This window comes from Chamaea fasciata, unplaced genomic scaffold (assembly GCF_029207755.1).
Source record: "Chamaea fasciata isolate MVZ Bird 193981 ecotype frontalis unplaced genomic scaffold, bChaFas1.0.hap1 SCAF_61, whole genome shotgun sequence".
Taxonomy (NCBI): domain Eukaryota; kingdom Metazoa; phylum Chordata; class Aves; order Passeriformes; family Sylviidae; genus Chamaea; species Chamaea fasciata.
In genome coordinates this window covers 696,667-711,139 of record NW_027094146.1, presented here as the reverse complement: position 1 = coordinate 711,139, position 14,473 = coordinate 696,667, and the positions used below count along the sequence as shown (strand labels likewise).

At 52.2% G+C, this 14,473-nt stretch overlaps 1 long non-coding RNA gene across 1 annotated transcript; it reads left to right on the top strand.

Moving 5' to 3' along the window:
* Positions 1 to 7,069: 7,069 nt before the first annotated feature.
* On the top strand, positions 7,070 to 13,899 carry LOC136304240 (uncharacterized). Its single transcript, XR_010724442.1, has 3 exons — positions 7,070 to 7,124; positions 7,743 to 7,885; positions 13,731 to 13,899. It is a non-coding gene; the product is annotated as an uncharacterized lncRNA (long non-coding RNA).
* The last annotated feature ends 574 nt before the right edge of the window (positions 13,900 to 14,473 follow it).

Genomic DNA, 14,473 nt, shown 5'->3' with positions numbered 1-14,473 from the left:
CAGCCAGCGACAGTCCCTAAGCCTGGGACTCAGTCTTCCTCATGCTGAGGGGCACCAAGGAAGGCAACAGTGTGATGGAGACTGGCATGGGCTGGGAACTCATTGGGGAAAAATAGAGAGCATTGTGAAGGAAAAGGCAGGTGGAGGACAGAACTGTTCAGAGAAGAGCTGAGCTACAGCTTGAGCAAGCTTAAAAATGTCATTTGGGCCCATCCCAGATTGATTTCATTTCAGAAGGTATTGAAGAAGTTTATTTTTTGGGCGGTATCATGTTTTCTCTTGGAGATGTACACTCTGCAAACTTGAGCCGCATTGCCAAAATGCTCAAGGCAAGTCTCTGCTGCAGGGCACACCGTTTCTTCTTTGGCTGATCCCGGCCCGGTGCTGAGCCCAGCAGAGCCCTGGCAGAGCCCAGAGCAGCCTCAGCACCCGCAGAGCCCGGCTGCAAGGACAGAAACCAGAAACCGCCCGTCAGCTGAAGGCTCCTGTGCCCTTGTCCCAGCCGCCCGCGGTGCCCAGGCCACGCTGGCCGTGCTCAGGGCTGGGCCCAAAGCTGCCCATCATTGCTGGCAGGACGTGTGCCCAGCCTGCAGCCAGCCACGGCGCATCCAGCCCTCAGCAGCTGCCCAGAGCAAGATGCTCCTGTGCTGGCTGCCATCTCCCAAAAGCTCTTACCCCACCCGTGCCAAGAAGACGGGGACCCACCTCACGCCATCCGCCGCTGGAAGAAAAGCTGCTCCCAAACCACGTCCTCAGCCTTCTCCTAGGGCGCGGCCCATCCACGCCACAGCTGGTCCCAAGCACTTCCCAATCCAGACTGGACACCACCTAGAACACTTCCTTTATAAAAACAAACAACAAATTAACAGACAAAAAGGGGAAACAAGGGAAAAGTTAAAAGATGTGATCTCTGTCAGGGGCTTGAGGAAGGGCCAATTCCGACATGCTTGGGAAAAACCCACCCACCAGTGAGGGAAGCCCATGCTTTCACTCTTCCCCCCTGCACTGCCCCCCAAAATAATGGTGATTCCAAAGCAAACAAGGGCAGTGGAGCAGCCCAAGCCCTTCCTTGCCTGCAAAGCAAAGCAGCCCATGGACAGGCTCTGGAGTCCCACCTCTGCTCCCACCTTGGGGGTTTGTTTGTGTCGGGCTGGCTGCCCCAGCCCCAGCCCAGGGCACGGTGGGTGGTGGGGGCTGTTGGCAGGGCCAGGAGCCAACTCCCATTTCGTAACCACCCCAGCCTGTGCCCCCAGCCCTGCCAAAAAGCAGCTTGGCAGCCCACTGAACAATCAGTTGGACCTGCCCCAGCAAAGGGAGGAACCTGTGGTTCCTGGACAGGCCGTGCAATGCCCAAATCTGGGAGCATCCCCCTGTGCGTGGACTCATCTGCAAATTGGCTGTGGAGCCTGGCTTTGAAGAAGATGCCAGAATCGAAGTCAATCATCTTTACCTTTGTGGTGGCCAGGTCCCAGAAGAGGTTTTCATCCTTGATGTTGTCCTCGCTGTCTCCGGCAGCAGCAGCCCCACCTTGTCCAGCTTCTCCAGGGGCTCCTTCTCATTCCCTGGGGGTGAGACCAGGCTCTCAGGGCTCTGCCCAGGGCCCCAGCTGTCAGTGAACCAGGACAAGCAAAACCAGCCTGGATGGCAGCCACCAGTGCTGGGCAGAGCAGCTCGGCTCCAGCACGAGGGCTGCCTGTGCCCATCCCATGAGCCCTGCGCAGTGACACAGGCAGGACAAAAAGTCTGGGTTGCTCTGCTTCTGATCACCAAGGCATGTGTGCAGCTGGAACTTACCAGGGCCCTGCATCGAAGTGTGCCTGTGGCTCTCTCCCTTCTTCTAGGGCAGATGAGTATCCTGCATCCAAGGATCACAGAACAGGTCTTCTAATGAGGGCCTGTCCAAGGAGTGCACTGATAAACACCACCTGATCAGATCTTGGCAATCTGGGGAGAGAAACCAGAAGCCGCCAGTCAGTTGGAGAAAGCTCCTGTCCCACTATTCCCATGCCCAGGCCATGCTGCATGTGCTCAGAGCTGGGCCTAAACTTTCCCACCAATTCCCTGTTTTGGAGGAGATCAGGAGAGCAGGACATGTGCCACCTCCTCAGCAGCTGCCAAAGCAGGATGCTCACAAGCCAACTGCTGTCTCCCAGCACTGGTATTCCCCCCGTGCCCGGAGATGAGCATCCACCTTGAGAGAGCCGTTGTGGCAGGGAGAGCTGATGGCCCCAGCTGATCTTCTGACCCCTCCTGAAAGGGTGTCTTCCACAGACCATCTGGTGCAGCAGGATGCCCAGGGACCAGATGGTAGCTGGCTCGCCATAGTACCAGCCACAGTGGGTCCATTCCGGGGGGCTGTAGGATGGTGTTCCTATGGAATACAGATGGAGTTCATCAGGGGGATGCTGCTGCTCCCAGAGCCTGGCCCCAGCATCCCTGGGCATGCGGGGGCTGCACCAGTGGCACGTGGGGTGACCTGCTGCTCTCTCACCAGCACCAGTGACTTGTTTACAAACTCAGGGTTGGAAAAAAAGCTACTAGTGTCGGAAGGGGGCAGCGGAAGCCGTGGCAAGGCCTGGCCATGACATCCAAAGGAAAAACCCACTCGGCGCCGGGGAAAAACCATGCCCTCATCCTCCCTGCCTGCATTGCCCCAAAAAACATTATGAAGCCAGGGCAAATAAGGCAGGCAGAGCAGCCCAAGCCCATTCTTGCCTGCACACCAAACTGGCTGCTGCACTGCTTCTAGCCCCCGCTTCTCTGCTACTCTCACCCACAGGTGTTTTTGTCGAGCTGCCTGCCCCAACCCCAGCGCCAGTCCTGGGCAGAGTGGCTGGCAAAGGCTGCCAGCAGGGCTGGAAGCTGGCCCCTCACACACCCCTGCTCAAAAGCCACTTGGCTGAAGACTCAGTGCCGTGTCTGGCAGCAAAAGGGAGAGTCCCTGCTGCCACACCCAGGCTGGGCCATGAGATGCTGGGACCGGGAGCACACCCCTGCGTGGGCTCACCTGCAAACTGAGTGTATGCTCTCTCTTGCAGGTAGGTGCCACAGCCAAAGTCAATCAATTTGGCCTGCCCGGTAGCCAGGTCAACCAAGATGTTCTGGGGTTTGATGTCCCTGTGCAGGACCCCGCAGCTGGTGCAGTGCCGCACAGCTTCCAGGACCTGGCGGAACAGCTCCCGCGCCACCTCCTCGGACAGGAACCTCCGTGCCCGAATGAAATGCTGGAGGTCCTGACACCGCTCCGGGCGCTCCAGCACCATCACGATGTTGTTGGAGAGCTCCACCCACTCCAGCAGCTGGACCACACCAGGGAAGCCAGTGGAGACCCTGTCCAGCAGCACGATCTCCAGCGGTGCGCTGGTGCCGTTGGGCTGTGGGAGGACCACGATGCCGTCAGTGGGGCTGAGGCCCTGCCAGGGGTGGGGAAGCGCTCACCCTGCCCGGGATGTTCTGCACCCTCCAGTGGCCGCACGCCCGCTCTCCCTCGAGGCGTCCTGGCGGATTCCACCCTGCCGGGCCTCGGCTCGTCCCCGCCCGGCACGCCCCGGCTTCTCCCGCTGGCCCCCGCTCACTCACCAGCTCTCCCCAGTGCTGGACACGGTTCCGTAGCACCCTTTTGATGGCCACCTGCAAGCCAAGGGGAGCAGCGGGCTGAGCTCACCGCCCGCCCTGCCCAGCCCCATCCTCTTCCTCCTCCTCCGCCCTTCTCCTCCTCCTCCTGCACCCCCTCCTCCTGCGCCCGCCGCTCACCGGGGCGCCATCCGAAGGCCGCGTCGCCGCGAAGACAGTTCCGAAGCCGCCGCGCCCCAGCAGCGAACCCAGCCGGTACTGCTCCTGGAGGCCCCGCTGCGCCTTCCCTGCCGGAGAGACGCGGCTGTCAGCGCTCGGCCTGGGGCCAGGAACGGCCCCTGAGCGCCCCTCAACCACCCCAGGCCGGGCATCCCCAGGCGTTCGCTCCTGGGAAGGCGACACTGGCGGCTCGGGGCCGGCGGCCGCGCTGGCCAGCGGCGGAGCTCGGGCCGGGGAAGGCGCAGCGCAGGCGGCGGGAGCGGCCGCGCCGCGTGTGTCCGCGGGGCCCGGGAGGGGCCGGGGCCGGGCTCGGAACAGGCGGAGGCAAAGCGCGGCGATACTGTCCCTGGCCCAGGCACCGATCCCCGCCCAGCACCGCCATCGCCAGGACAGCCAGAGGCGGGCGGAGGCGAGAGCGCGGTGGGAGGCCCGGGGGCGGGGACGGGGCAGCCCCGCCCGGGGCCGGGGACGGGCCGGGGGCATGGCCCGGCCCTGCAGGGGAGAGGGACACTGGGAGAGGAGGGGGACACCGGGACAGGGAGACTGGGAGCGGGTGTGGGACTGCAGGAGAGGGAGAGGAGAAGCAGGAGGGAGTCGCAAGAGGAGCTTTTCTTGCTGCTGCTGCTGCTGCTGCTGCTGCTGCTGCTGCTGCTGCTGCTGCCGCTGCCGCTGCTGCCGCTGCAACTGAAGCCCCGGGGCCGTTTTTCCCCGGGGCCGTTTGTCCGTCGCCCGCTCAGCGCCACGCCGAGCCCCGTGCGCCCGGGGGCAGCCCCTGAGCCTTCCAAACACGGGAACTTTGCCCCGTTGAGCCAAGACCCAGAGCCTTGACTCCTGCACTGTGGCAGAGCAATCCCCTTGGCTGCTGCTGTGCATTGTCCCTGCTGAGGGTCACACACTGTCAGAGAACATTCCTTGAATGCAGAATTCGTACCTGGCCCAAGCACTGCACTTGCGTCTCCAGCATTGCTTTCCAAGAAAAACGGGGGTAGGCAAATTGTGTGTAGCTCATGGTGTTTTACAGCGTCTAAAACTTGCCAAGTCATGGATCTTAGAGGTGAGATCCATTTGTAGTTAATGGGATGGAGAAGTAGTGCAGAATGGAAAAAGGGAGCATAGAAATAAATAGAGAAAACCATCTTGGATTGGTTCTTTCCATTTTTGTTTCATTTTTTAAAAGCTGTTTCAGCTGTCCCAGAATCTTCTCCACAGTCCTGTCTGCTCTTTCCAAGAACCCTTCCTGGAGAACGAGCTGCAGCTTCTGTCACTAAATGTCCTACCAACGGCAGCAAGTTTGTGAAGGAAAATAAAAAATGGTTTTACAAATATATTAACGGCAAAAGGAAGGCTGAAAACCGACCTTTGTTCTCTGCTGGATGTGGGAGGGAACTTAGGAACTGCAGATGAGGAGATGGCAGAAGTGCTTAACGCCTTCTTTGCCTCAGTCTTTAGTGGGAATATGGCTTGTCCTCAGGACAGCTGCCCTCCTGGGCTGGTAGATGGTGTCAGGGAATAGAATGGTGCCCCTGTTATCCAGGAGGAGGCAGCCAGAGAACTGCTGAGCCAAATGGATGTTCACAGATCTGTGGGCCCAAGTGGGATCCACCACAGGGTGATGAGGGAGCTGGCAGATGAGCTTGTGAAGCCGCTCTCCATCATTTACCAACAGTCCTGGCTCACTGGTGAGGATCCGGAGGACCGGAAACTGGCCAGTGTGACAGCCATTCACACAAAGGGTGGGAAGGAGGAACTGGTAATTAGAGGCCAGTTAGCCTGACCTCAGTACCCGGTAAGGTCACGGAGCAGTTTATATTGAGTGTCATCATGCAGCACCTACAGGACGGCCCGGGGATCAGAGCCAGCCAGCACGGGTTTAGGAGGGGCAGGTGTTGTTTGACCAACCTGCCTCTTCTATGAACAGGTGACCTGCGTGGTGGATGTGGGAGAGGCTTTGGATGTTGTCTGTTTGGACTTCAGCAAGGCCTTTGACACTGTCTCTCACAGCACACTCCTGGAAAAGCTGGCGGCCCACGGCTTGGACAGGAGCACTCTTTGCTGGGGAGGCAAAGGCAGAGGGTGGTGGGGAATGGCGCTGCATCCAGCTGGCAGCCGGTCACCAGTGGTGTTCCTCAGGGGTCTGTTCCTCGGGGCTCCTGGACTCAGCCCCAAATCCACCGGATAAAAAACCACCGAAATCCCTGCGGAGCTCTTTGTCTTCCTTCAGTTGTCTTCAAGTCTCCATGGCTTGTGCAGCTGCTTGGAATCGGTTCGGAATTCTCTTAAGGAGGAAGATATCAAAGTGCACCTCGTGATTTTTGGTTTTTTAATTGCAGGAGTATTTTTTTTATTTTTCATTTCATTGAAGAGTTGACTGAAGCGTTCTTTAGGTGATCTTGGTGCGGAATGTCTCCTTAGGAGTTCTGAGCACAGCGAAGAATGAGCCCCTTGCAGGCTGACCCTGTTTGGACAACCTGCTTCTCACCCAACCTCACCACGTGTGACATCACCCACCTTGGACTGCGCTCCCAAAACATAAAAGAAAATTCAGCATTTTTTTATAAAAACAAACTTATGTAAATAATAAAATTAGAAAATTATTTTTCAGTTTTATAATAACATTTTTCTATATTTTATTACCTAATTTTTATATTGACATTAAAAAATCAATATATTTTTAGCAACGAAAAACGTCATTGGTCATTGGTTCTAAGTAACACACTTCCCTTCATGAATTGCTTGACCACTACTGGCTATTGATTTCTTCTTCTTCATGCTGATTTGCTCTATTTTTAGTCCTTTTGTCATCTTCTTTAGCATTTTCTCAGACAGGGTAAAAGGGGCCACTTTGGGGTTCATGGAGACATTTCTGGGGCACATTTGGGGCAGGGAATTTGGAGAGAACTTGAGGGTCTGGAGGACACATTTGGGAAGCGGGTGGACACTTGGAGGGGCACTTAGGGATTCTGTCGGACAATTCGGGGTCCAGGGGGGCACTTGGAGGTCAGGGAGGGGAATCCGGGGCCCTTCGGGGTCCGGGCGGGCACCTGGGGGGCTCTGAGGGGACTCTCTGTGGCGCGGGGGATGATGGGAGTTGTAGGCGCGGGTAGAACAGGGTTGAACGGCGCCGCGGAGCATCACGGGAGGTCGAGGCGCAGCTCCAATGGCTGTCGGCGGGGCGCGGGGCATGATGGGAGATGGAGTCACGGCTGGAGGAGCGCTCCGAGTGCGCCGCGGAGCATGCTGGGAGCTGTAGTCCCGGAAGTGGCTCGAACGGGGCGTCTGGGGCTCCGGGAAGGCGCTTTGGGGACACTTTTGTGTCCGAGCCGCGATTTGAGGTCCTCGGGGGGAACGTGTACGGCTCGGGAGCACTTGCGGGGAGCTTGGGGAGCTGTAACCGAGCTCTCTAGGGCCCCGGGCGGGGCAGGAGTTTTTAGGCGCAGAACCGTGTTCCGAGGGGCTCCGAGGCCAGGGGGGATGATTGGAGATGAATTCCCTGAAGTCGCTCCAAGGGGAATCTGTGGGGTCGGAGCGTTCAAGGGATCCGGGGACGCTTTGGGGGCGGGCGAATGGGCGCTGAGGGAACAGTTGGGGATCCTGGAGGGGCTGGGGGACACTTGTTCACTTCAACGTGTTTATTTACTCATGAAACATACGTATTGTATTTAAGACTTAATATTCCATAGGTATGGGTTCTATAGGCATAGATATCAATTAGCCTAAGTGCAAAACCTAATATTCCATGTAAGAATGATGTTCTCTACTGTTAAAAGCAAAAGTAACCAAAGCAAACAAAAAGGAGAGGGTTAACAATTAATGAGAAAGGAACAGAAAAGGTTGTTATGCCACTGTAAACTTTCACTCTGAGTCTACATTTCAAATAATACAGGTGACCCATCTGAAGGAGGATTTCTCCTCAGGAGAAATGTCTTTCTAAAAGTTTCCTTTGTTGCCAGGAGCTGCCTCTGTGCCAGGAGCCCGGCCCAGCTCAGCAGCACAGAAACAGCACAAGGACTTGAACGACCCTCCCGTGGATTTGGTGTTTCCATTCAACTCTGTCCCTGAAAGAGTGTTCCAAAAACTTCTCAAGAACTCAAAGGTAAATTAAAATACTGAAGTTTTTTGCAGTTTTAATGAGAAACACAGAGAGACCCAATGGAGAAAGTGTCTCCAGGTTCCATCACTGCAGGCACTGATGACAGGTGGGGACAGACAAGGCAAAGGTGTCTCTGGTGCTGAGCAAACCTGGATGTGTTCCATGAATCCAAAAGGCCAAGGCCTGAGCCCCGGCCCCTGGCAAGGCAGGGATCTGTGGGGCAGAGATCTATGGGTCAGGGCTCTGTGGGTCAGGGCTCAGCCGTGGGTCACAGATCTATGGGTCAGGGCTCTGTGGGTCAGGGCTCAGCCGTGGGTCACAGATCTATGGGTCAGGGCTCTGTGGGTCAGGGCTCAGCCGTGGGTCAGGGCTCTGTGGGTCAGGGCTCAGCCGTGGGTCACAGATCCGTGGGTCAGGGCTCTGTGGGTCAGGGCTCAGCCGTGGGTCACAGATCCGTGGGTCAGGGCTCAGCCGTGGGGCTCACCGTGGCAGGGGTTGCTCAGGAGGTCACTCGGGGGGCGCCGGATCCTGTGGGGCGGCTCCAGCGGCTCCTGTGGGGCAGAGACGGGGGCGGGACAATCTGTGGGGCAGGAGCCATCTGGGGGGCGGGGATGGGATCTGTGGGGCGGGGTTTGGGATTCGGGATCTATGGGGCAGAGCGGGGATCCCTCAAAATTCCCACAAAAATCCCCAAATTTCCCAAAAACTCCAAATTTCCCCCCCAAAAAATTCCAATTTTTTTCCTCGAAAAAATTCCCAAAATTTTCCCCCAGAATTCCCAAAATTTCCCACTTTTTCCCAATTTTTCCCCATTTTTCCCAATTTTTCCCCATTTTTCCCAATTTTTTCCCAATTTTTCCCCATTTTTCTCAATTTTTCCCAATTTTTTATAATATTCCGAAAGTTTCCCACAGAATCCTCAAAAAATTCCCCCAAAATTCCCCAAAATTTTCCACAAAAGTTCACAAATCTTTCAAGTCCCCCCAAATGTTCCCAATTTTTTTCCCAATTTTCCCAAATTTTGGGGGCTTTCCCCCAAATTTTCCCCAAAAATCCCCCTAAAAACGACCCCAAACCATCAAAAAATCCCAAAATTTTCCCGATTTTCCCGCAAAATCCCCTAAAAATTCCCCCCAAAATCCCCAATTTCCCAATTTTCACCCCAAATCTCCCAAAATTTCCCCAAAATTCTCCCAGATTTCCAAAATCCTCCATTTCCCCCCCAGAATTCCCCCCAAAACGACCCCAAAAATCCCAATTTTCCCCCAAATTCTCAAATTTTCACCCCAAATTTTGGGGTTTTTCCCCCAAAACTTTCCGACCTCAAGGGCCACCAGTGGGCGCTCTGTGGGGAGAGAATTTGGCGGATTTTGGAAAAATTTGGGGGAATTTTGGGGAGTTTTGAAGGAATTTTGGGAGAATTTTGAGGATTTGGGGTCATTTTGGGGCAAATTTGGGGGAATTTTTTGGGAAATTTGGGAGAATTTGGGGGAAATTTCGGGTAATTTGGAAAAAATTGGGGGCATTTTGGGGATTTTGGGAAAATTCAGGGGATTTGGGGGAAATTTTGGGGGATTTTGGGAGGAATTTGGAAAAAAAAATTGGGACTTTTTGGGGGAATTTTTTTTTTTTTTTTCTGGAAATTTCGGGGTTATTTGGGGGAATTTTGGGAAAATTTGGGAATTTTAGGGGGAAATTCGGGGGATTTGGAGGAATTCGGAGAAGCAATGGTGAAATCCTGGGAATTTTTGGACCATTTTGGGTCATATCGGGGGAAATTTTGGGTGATTTGGGAGGGAAATTTTGGGAATTTTGGGGGATTTTTGTGATTTTTGCAGAAATTTTGGGATTTTTTTTAGATTTTGGTGAAATTTGGGAGAATTTGGAGGATTTTTGAAAAAAATTTTGAGAATTTTGGGGAATTTGGGGGGATTTTTGACAAAATTTTGGGAATTTTTTTGGATTTTGGTAAAATTTGGGGAATTTTTGAGGAAATTTTGGGAATTTTTGTGGGCTGTTTTGGGGGGGAAATTGGGGAGAATTTTGGTCGATTTTGGGGGGATTTGGGGACAATTTTGGGGGAGATATTTGTTGAATTTTGAAGAATTTTGGGGGATTTTTGAAGAAATTTTGGGAATTTTGGGGGGATTTTAGTAAAATTTGGGGATTATTTGGGACTTTTGAGGAAATTTTGGGAATTTTTTACATTTATGGGAAATTTGAGGGGAATTTTGGGGATTTTGGGGGAAATTTGGGGCGGATTTTTTTGGGGGAAATTCGGGACAATTTTGGGGTCGTTTGGGGCCTCGGTGTATCCCGTCATGCCCTGCGGCGCCGATCTGCGCCTCGGTGTATCCCATCATGCGCCACGCTGCTTTGCGCCTCGGTGTATCCCATCATGCCCCGCGGTGCCGCTCTGCGCCTCGGTGTATCCCGTCATTCCCCCGGCGCCGCTTTGTGCCTCGGTGTATCCCGTCATGCCCCGCGCCGAATTACGCCTCGGTGTATCCCGTCATGCCCTGCGGCGCCGCTTTGCGCCTCGGTGTATCCCGTCATGCACCGCGGCGCCACTTTGCGCCTCGGTGTATCCCGTCATGCCCCGCGCCGCTTTGTGCCTCGGTGTATCCCGTCATGCCCCGCACTGCTTTGCGCCTCGGTGTATCCCGTGATGCCCTGCGGCGCCGCTTTGCGCCTCGGTGTGTCCCATCATGCCCTGCGGAACTCTGCGCCTCGGTGTATCCCGTCATGCCCTGCGGAACTCTGTGCCTCGGTTTATCCCATCATTCCTCGCGGCGCCGCTTTGCTCCTCGGCGTACAAATGACGTCACCCGCATTTATTTCGCCTCTCATTTGCATAAATTTACATAAGGCTGGCGCGTCAGTGAGGTGGGCGGGGTCAGAGCCGCGTTGGCCCCTCCCACTTCTTCCCAGTACAACCCAGTAACCCCCAGGCCCCGCCCAGTTTGTCCCGCCCTTGTCACTCCATATAAGGGAAGGGGGCGTGTCCTGACGAAGGGCGTGGTCGGTTCACCTCTGGGGGGAGGGGCAATGGTTACACCACGCCCAGAAACCCCGAAACCAGTATAAACCAGTATAAACCAGTGACCCCAAACCCACTCCCAGTTCATCCCAGTATAAACCAGTGACCCCAAACCCACTCCCAGTCTATCCCAGTATAAACCAGTGACCCCAAACCCACTCCCAGTCCATCCCAGTATAAACCAGTGACCCCAAACCCACTCCCAGTCCATCCCAGTATAAACCAGTGACCCCAAACCCACTCCCAGTCCATCCCAGTATAAACCAGTGACCCCAAACCCACTCCCGGTTCATCCCAGTATAAACCAGTGACCCCCAAACCCACTCCCAGTCCATCCCAGTATAAACCAGCAACCCCCAAACCCACTCCCAGTTCATCCCAGTATAAACCAGTGACCCCCAAACCCACTCCCAGTCCATCCCAGTATAAACCAGTAACCCCCAAACCCACTCCCAGTTCATCCCAGTATAAACCAGTGACCCCAAACCCACTCCCAGTTCATCCCAGTATAAACCAGTGCCCTCACCTGTCTGTACTGGTTTGAACTGGGATCTCTCGACGCTCGGTGGCCTCCAGGGAGCGGCTCTGGGCCAGGGCCCGGCGCTGGGGGATACTGGTTTATACTGGTTTATACTGGTTTGTACTGGTTTGTACTGGGTTATACTGGTTTGTACTGGTTTGGGGGTTTTCCTTACTGGTTTGTACTGGGACAGGGTTTAGGGGTCACTGGGATGAAGAGGGATGAACTGGGAAGGGATTTGGGGTGACTGGTTTGTACTGGTTTATACTGGTTTGGGATTTTTCTTTACTGGTTTGGACTGGTTTGTACTGGGAGGGGGTTTGGGGGGTTTTTTGGATTTTTGGGTGGAAATTTTGGGGATTTTTGGGCTTCAAAAATCCCAATTTTCAGTCGGAATTTTGGGTGAATTTGGGGGATTTGGGGGCTTTAAAAATCCAAATTTTTAGTGGGAATTTTGGGGTGAATTTTGGGGGTTTTGGGGCTCCTAAAAATTCCAATTTTTAGTGGGAATTTTGGGGTCATTTTTGGGGAGTTGGGGCCTCCAAAAATCTCAATTTTAGTGAGAATTTTGGGGGATTTTGGGTGGGAATTTTGGGGTGAATTTGGGTAATTTTGGGGCTTCAAAAATCCCATTTTTCAGTCGGAATTTTGAGGTCATTTTCTGGGATTTGGGGGCTCTGAAATCCTGATTTTTAATGGGAATTTTTGGGGTCATTTTGGGGGCATTTTGGGTGAATTTTGGGGGATTTTGGGGCTTTAAAAATTCCAATTTTGGGGTGAATTTTTGGGATTTTTGGGGCTCTAAAAATCCCAATTTTTAGTGGGAATTTTGGGGTAAATTTGAGCGATTTTAGGTGGGAATTTTGGAGGGAATTTTGGAAATTCTGGGGCTTTAAAAATTCCCACTTTCAGCAGGAAATTTTGGGGTGAATTTTGGGGATTTTTGGGCTCTAAAAATCTCAATTTTAGTGGGAATTTTGGGTGGGAATTTTGGGGTGAATTTGAGGGATTTTGGGGCTTAAAAAAATCTCAGTTTTCAGTCGGGATTTTGGGGTCATTTTTTGGGATTTTGGGGCTCTGAAATCTCGATTTTTAGTGGGAATTTTTGGGGTCATTTTTGGGGCATTTTGGGTGAATTTTTGGGGATTTCGGGGCTCTGAAAATCCCAATTTTTAGTGGGAATTTTGAGTTTTAATGGGGGGATTTTGGGTGGGAATTTTGGGGTGAACTTGGGGGATTTTGGGGCTTCTAAAAATCCCATTTTTCAGTCGGAATTTTGGGGTCATTTTCTGGGATTTGGGGGCTCTGAAATCCTGATTTTTAATGGGAATTTTTGGGGTCATTTTGGGGGCATTTTGGGTGAATTTTGGGGGATTTTGGGGCTCTAAAAGTTCCAATTTTTAGTGGGGATTTTGGGGGTTTTTTGGGGGGATTTTGGGGCTCTGAAAATCCCAATTTTTAGTGGGAATTTTGGGGTGAATTTTGGGTATTTGGGTGCTTTAAAAATCCAAATTTTTAGTGGGAATTTTTGGAGTAAATTTTTGAGATTTTGGGTGGAAATTTTGGGGTGAATTTTGGGGATTTTAGGGCTTCAAAAATTCGAATATTTGGGTGAATTTTTGGGATTCTTGGGGCTCTAAAAATCCCAATTTTGGGGGGGAATTTTGGCGTAAATTTGAGGGATTTTGAGGCTTAAAAAATTTCAGTTTTCAGTGGAAATTTTGGGGTCATATTTTGGGATTTTGGGTGGAAATTCTGGGGTGAATTTAGGGGATTTTTGGGGCTCTAAAAATTCCAATTTTGGGGGGAATTTTGGGGTGATTTTTGGCATTTTGGGTGGAATTTTTGGGATTTTGGGGCTTTAAAAATTCCAACTTTAAGCAGGAAATTTTGGAGTGAATTCTGGGGATTTTTGGGCTCTAAAAATTTCAATTTTAATGGGAATTTTGGGGGATTTTGGGTGGGAATTTTGGGGTGAATTTGGGGGATTTTGGGGCTTAAAAACATCTCAGTTTTCAGTCGGGATTTTGGGATCATGTTCTGGGATTTTGGGGCTCTGAAATCCCGATTTTTAGTGGGAATCTTTGGGGTCATTTTTGGGGAATTTTGGGTGAATTTTGGGGGATTTTGGGACTCTAAAAGTTCCTATTTTTAGTGGGAATTTTGGGGTGAATTTTTGGGATTTTGGGTGGAAATTTTGGGGTGAATTTAGGGGATTTTGGGGCTTTAAAAATTTGTCCTGGGTTGAAGTATATTCTATCACCATCTTCATGAACTGCTGAAACCAGGTGAGGCAGTGCTCCCTGCCTCCTCCACTCTGGCTTATCTTCTGTTAATGGGCCATCAGCACCTTTGCTACACAGCTCACAGATAACCCCCTCCTGGACTACCTCCTGTTAATGGGCCCATCAGGCCTTATCACATGACTCACCATCCCATTGTGAGATGCTCCGCCCAGAGGGAGGAACCAAACATTCCAACCTGGATATCAGCTGAGACTCTGAACACCAGAGGGGCGCTTACCCACTGGATTCCCAGAGGACCCGAGCTACCAGACCTTTCTACAGGATCACTGCTTCAGGAAGACCACCTCATCTGGACTGCTTCCATCACTCTGCTCAGGTTGTAGTCTGACTCTGTCAGTGGTCTTTTGTATTATTGCATCGATTTTATTTTACTTTCTTTCCTTTTTTTTTTTTTTTTCCTACTAAATTGTATGTCTGACTTGGAGCCTCTCATTTGTTTTGCCTTCAAACTACTACACACTGCTGACTTACTAAAATATGGATATTGATCTACTATCAATACCCAACTGTGACAGACAGAAGACTCTCTAACAGTTTAGAGTTAGAAAGTGTATGCTCCATGCAACGCCAGGCAGTTGTGTGCGATCACTCCCTAAAATGCACTGCCACGTTACAAATTCAAATACTAATACATATTTATAGCACTAATACTAATACATATTATACTAATACTAATATATATTTATTTAGTATCCAAAATACTAATACATATTTATAGCACTAAA